Here is a 6,451-nt window from a genome sequence, read left to right as displayed (position 1 = left end):
TGCTATATAAATATATGTACATAGGCCAATTCCTCTATTTTTATGATTTAACATATTTATATAAGTGCACACCTATGTTTGTACCTCTATCCAGAGTTTTGCTTCCTAGATATTTCCTCTGTTCACTTTTAACTTCCTCCTTTCCCATCATCACCCTCAGCCTTCTTCTGCCTTTAGTAATTCCTCTCAGCTGGATTGTTGTTGCTCTAACACCCCCCAGGAGCTCTACATCCACCTCATTGTTGATTTTAATTCCCTAGTTGTTCCCCTGTTGATGGCATTGTTTGCTCACCACTCTCTTCCTCTGCCTTCTTCCCCCACCTCAGTCTTTCTGGAAACTTTGGTTCCATTGCTTTCTCCTCAGACTTGCTTCCAATGCCTATCTTATATAGGTAGGCAAACCAACAACAACTTAGACAATACAAAAAGAATATATTATATATTAAAATATGTTTAAAATTATATATATTATAACTAACAACATGACCTCCCCCTCCCCCCAAAAAAGGATAGATGATTCCTGGTCTAGCCACTGACCTTTATGAGCATCTCCCCACTGTCCTGGGGGGTTCCAGGAACTGCCCCTCCTAGTCTAAAGTCTATTTTGGGCACTCCTTAGGGACTTTGTGCCTTGGCTTTCCTCCCCTTAGATCTGTAATGTTGGTTCTCTATGCTGTGGGGATTCAGACTGGATTCACTCCCCGCTGTGTGTCCACAATATTGTCCTCTGGCATGGTATGCTCCAGTGAGGGGACATGATGCCTTGAGCTGTTGTTGGCCTTACAGTCCTCTCTGTGCCTTAGCAGCCCCGTGTAGGGACTGGTGTGCCCATATGGGGTCTAGGCCCTCACTCTCTCTTTTCTCCTTCTTGGTTTGTTTCCATGGTAGCACAGCAGGCCGGCACCTTTCCTCAACGTGTAGGTTTAGTGTTATCCTCTGCAGCACATATTTCTAGGATGGGGTCAGTTTGGCTCTGATTGGGGCCGGCCGCGTAGCCCACTCTGTTCATGCATTGTTCCATGTCGTTATGCTGCCCTCAAGGTTTGGTGCACCATGGCGGAGTTTGCATGCACACTCAATTCTGTGAAGACATAACCAATACTCCCCAAGCTCAACCCCATGCTGCCCAGTAAAGTAGAATTGGGATCATGCCCAGTGCCATCATCTCCCCCATCTTTCCTTCTCCCTTTTTCCACCCCTTCCCCTCCTTGCACCTTCTTTATGTTGGAATAACATGTATATCCTTGGATTTGGCCTGTGCCCCACCAGCATGCCTATACCTCAACACTTATAGTGTGAGGTAAGTGGCTTTTCTTCTATACTTACTGTGCTGATTATACTTACCTCAGTGGACTCATGTTGTACTTACCCTTTTGTGATTGACTAACTTCACTTAGTGTAACATCCTCCAACTCTTCCCATGAGGCGATGTGCTTCATGCAATCATCGGTGTTTTTTCAGGTTGCGTAATACTTCATTTTGTGTGTGTGCCAGTTTCCTGATCCACTGATCTATCAATGGAAAGTTAGGTTGTTTCCAATATTTTGGGATTTTGAATTTCACTGCAATAATCTTACCTCTTCTGGGTATATGCCAAGTAGAGGGATAGATGGTTCATAAGGTAGCTCAATTTTCATTTGCTTCCAATACCTCCAGATTGCTTTCCACAGAGGCTATATGTATCCAAACGACCTTCAGCAATGGAGGAGATTTCCTGTCTTGCCACATCCACTCCAACATTTGTTGCTCTCTGATTTTCTGATTTGGGTTATCCTCAAGGATGTTAAATGGTATTTGACGGTTGCTTTAACTTGAATTTCTCTAAGGCCTATAGATGAAGAGCATTTTCTCATATGTTTATTGGCAATTTGAGTCTCCCCACTAGTGAAACTTCTTTTCATGTCTTTTGACCATTCCATCAGGGGGTTAACTGTTTACCACTTTTTGCAGACTAGGAAAGTATTATAGATTTTAGTAATAAACCCTTTGTCTATTGAGTCTTTGCTAATAATCCTCTCCCAGTCTATGAGCTCTCCTGTTACACTCTTGGTGAAGACTTTCAACACACATAAGTCTTATCCCTAGTAGATCCTACTTGTTGATTTCAGGTTCACATGTTTTGTGTGTGTGTGTGTGTGTGTGTGTGTGTGTGTGTGTACCCTTCTCTTTTGTAGTTAGCCTATGTAATCACTGAGCCAAGGTTCTAGGTTTGATAAGATCACTGTAGACAAACGTGTGCATAAGCAAATGTGGTGAAGAAAGCTAATGGTGCCCGGCTATCAAAAGATATAGCATCTGGGGTCTTAAAGACTTGAAGATTAAACAAGCAGAAATCTAGCTCAGAAGCAACAAAGCCCACATGGAAGATGCACACCAGCCTGTGTAACCATGAGCTGTTTAAGGGATCAGGTATCAAGCATCAAAGAACAAAAAATCATATCATTGTAAATGAGGGTGAGTGCATAGTGGAGACTCAAAGCCCATTGGTAGGCAACTGGACACCCTCTTACTGAAGGGTTGTGGGAGGAGATGAGCCAGTCAGGGTGCAGGGTATCCATGAAATTTGTCAAACAAATTATTCAAAGATTAAAAGTGAAATCAGACTCAATGATCATAGTAGGTGACTTTAATACACTGCTATCAGAGAAAGATAGATCAATGGGAAAGAAACATATAACTTTCCTCTGGTTCTTAAATGCTTCTTCCTCCTCACTATCATGATCCCAATTCTACTTTACAAATCTGACTAGACCAGAGGATATTCACTGGTACAGGTAGGAACTGGAAACACAGGGAATCCAGGACCGATGACCCCTTCAGGACCAGTGGTGAGAGTGGTGATGCCTGGAGGGTGGAGGGAAGGTGGGGTGGAAAGGGGCAACCAATTACAAGAATCTACATATGGCCTTCTTCCTGGGGGATGGACAGCAGAGCAGAGGGCAGGGGGAGACGTTGCCCAGTGTAACATATGACAAAGGGGAAAGTGGGGAGGGAGGAGAAAAATGAGGAGCCATTATTAAAGGTTCAAGTAGAAGGCAAATGTTTTGAGAATAATGATGGCAACAAATGTTCATATATGCTTGACACAATGTATGCATGTGTGGATTGTGATAAGAATTGTATGAGCCCCCAATAAAATGATTTTTTTTTTAATGGAGATGCTAAAACAGACCAGGCAAAGAAAGCTGAAGGTGCTGGAGATGCCAAGTAAAATGTGTGCATTTTTTATAACTGTGTCCTTCTGGTGATTGTACAGTTTGAAATACTACTTTTTTAATCAAGTTTTATAAAAATGCAGAATTTTGTTTTACTTTTTTTAAAGCTATCTTGTTAGCACAGAGAACACTTCATTGTTGTATTTTGGGGGAGGAGAAAATGTCACTAATAGGCTGTCTCCAAAGCTGGATGAAGTGAAGGACAATATCTTGCAATGCTTGTTTTGAGAGACTCTCTCTGGGTTCCCAGGAGAAGGGATTCCCTGACATTGACCCACGTTAACCACCTTGGCACAAACACCTTGTGGGAAAAAGTGCAGTTTTGCTTTTACATCCTCCATACCTTCCTCTCTGTCTCTGCCTTCAGCATAGACTTGACTCCCATAAACCCAGAGATCTGTTGGGACCTGACCTCAAAACATTGGCTGCTAGCATATTGGGCTATCTGGACTTTCTTGTGACGCCATCCCTCAATAGAGCAGTGCTACCTTTGCTCCAATTGTGGATCTTCAGATTGGTAATTCTGCTGTGTTCATTTAATTTTCTGAAAGTCAGAGATGACTTGTGAAAAGTTGTTAAAACAGCATGCTAAATGTGAAATGTCCATCCTCACTCTAAACTTTCCCTCTTCAGAGCATCAGCTGAAGACTTCAGTGGGTTTTACACTGCCTTTCTGATTTTGGTAGTCCATTGAAGAAGGGAGTTTGAAAGTTGTTGGATGTTGTTAATGATCATCTGTCCATGTCCTGCCTGAATACCATGATTGTTTATGAAAAGTATCTTTAGTGAAGCTGGATACAATTTGACTTGGGAGGTAAAAATCCCCTTTTAATTATGAGCTTGTGGGGTGCCCTTGTATTGGAACTGTGCCACACCATCCCCCAGGGAAGAGGACCAGATAAGTGGAGTGGGTTTGGGGCTGACTGGAACTGAATTCTCTCCCGGGTGCACTCTTGTGTCACTCCTGTCACTATCCAACACAGCCTGCTAGTTGTGCTCTGGGAACTGTGTTGTGTCACAAGTAAATACCCCAGCAGCTCTTGAATTGCCTCAAATTATTATTGAATTATCTATCATTACCCAGGCTGAGAGGTGTGGAGCTGGGGAGATGGGGATAACGTGTGGCTGATGTAATAACTCTGTTTCTGGAGTTCCACTGAACTGTTCCTGAACTGCAGGGACAGGGAGGATAGCAGAGAGTGGAACGCCATTGTGAGGTCTTGTGGCTAATTCTCAGAGGCTCTCCATGAGCCTGGGACCATAACTACTTTTAGACAGCAACCTAGAGAAACTACTGCTCGCTGCAGGTCTCATATTTTGGGCAAAGGAAGGGATGCTGGATACCATCCTGATGGACCTGGTAAGGGTTTTGTTGAGCCTACGGACAGATGAAGTGAGCATGGAACATTTCAGCGAGTTCTTGAGTTACTTCATGGGTGAAAATAACTGGGGGGGGGGTGTCTGAACCAGACCCTAGTATACTGAATCTATATTTAACACCCAACGTCCCATTATTGGTCTCCCTTCCTCTTAATTTTCTGATCTAGCAACAGGAGTGGCAGGTGGGTGATTCTGCCTCAACGTCATCTTGACTCTGACTACTTAGATGCATATTTCATACATTCCAAATATATAAAGAAATTTTGTCATATTACAAACTGATTTTTTCTCATATAAAGAACAGTGAATTATAAATAATACAGTGGTATGAGTAAGTTGAAAAAAATATTCTGAATAATATAAACTGCATAAGCACAAGTACATGCTGTATTATCCAGTTATATAAAATTCTGGAGAACACACACTTATCTACAGGAGGAAAAAAATGATCAGTCCTTGGATATAAATGACAGTTTTAGACAAGTAGCCTAGAAGGAGAAATTAATAAGGGGTAGATTGAAACTTTGGAGCATTATTACATATTCAATTTGTCTACGCTTTCTAGAAATAAACATATATCAAATTGTACACTTCATGTGTATGTTTATGTAGCAATTATATTTTAGTAAAAATATTAAATATTAAAAAGAAAAAAATTCATATTTGACTGTTTTAAACCATGAACCATGGGCCAAACATAATCACTAACCCTTTTAAAGATCTAATATATGTTAAAAACACCTTTACTATATTTTCAAGAGCAAAATATAAATAGACATGAAAATTAAAATTATGTGTACTAATGACTTAATTCTAATGGCAAGGCTTTCACGGAACCTAATTTTATGGATTTTTATAATGATAGACATATATGTAAATATGCAATTTTTGATCTAGGGATTTCACATTTATCAAATATTTTTCACATATACAAGAACATTAACATGAAGATGCTTTTGATAAAATGGTTAATAACTAGGAAAAAAGAAACATTACATATTTAATTCAGAAAATGAAAAAATAAAAGCCAGGATGTTGATGTAGCTAATTCTGGTTAATAGTTAAAATTAGAAATAACATAAATTAAAACCACAAGATAAATTAAGATAATAAATATTCTTCATGTTTCATACACAATGAAAATATATAACTGCAAATGTTTATAATTACTATATCATATCTATATTATAATGGGTATATCTGGAGAAAAATTTGGAAGGATAGGGTCAATAATGTAGACAATGACTTATGTATGAATTACTCCTTTGATTCATCTGATGAAACCTTCTAATGATATTAAAAACTTTACATAAAATAATAAAATAATGTTATATTAATATATTTATATCATAATCATTCAAGCACATTAGAAGCTATGTATGAAAGTTGTTTAAAAATTAGATATGAAATTAATGCAATCTTGGTCTCTTTCTTCCATGTTCCTGGAACTGCATACTTTTCCTCTATCCCCAAGGACACATTCCCTCTGAAGCCTATATTACTTGTTTTTGTGTGTGTATGCCACATATATAAGCAGAAAATATATTAATGACTCTTACATGTAGGTCACCAAGGACCTTTTGTTTTTCACTTAATGGCATTTTAAGCTAACTTTAAAAGGGGGGGGGGGTGACCAATAATTACTAACATAAGATTTCTTCACTCTGACTTGCTGATTTAGAATATCACCCCTTCCGTCACTGCAAGAGTTGAGTTCCTGACATTCCCCAGCATTTGTAGTTAATTTATTTTCTTTTCAATGATAGATAATAGTAGGATTTATTTGAGGGCTGATAATAGTACTAATTCCATTGTGCGGAAGTCTACCTAGTTTCTTGGGATAGGAATTACAGGCT

Source organism: Echinops telfairi, unplaced genomic scaffold, assembly GCF_000313985.2.
Source record: "Echinops telfairi isolate 266 unplaced genomic scaffold, ASM31398v2 ScPeMD7_2;HRSCAF=8, whole genome shotgun sequence".
Lineage (NCBI taxonomy): Eukaryota > Metazoa > Chordata > Mammalia > Afrosoricida > Tenrecidae > Echinops > Echinops telfairi.
The sequence above is the reverse complement of the archived record's forward strand: the minus strand, read 5'-3'. Positions refer to the sequence as shown.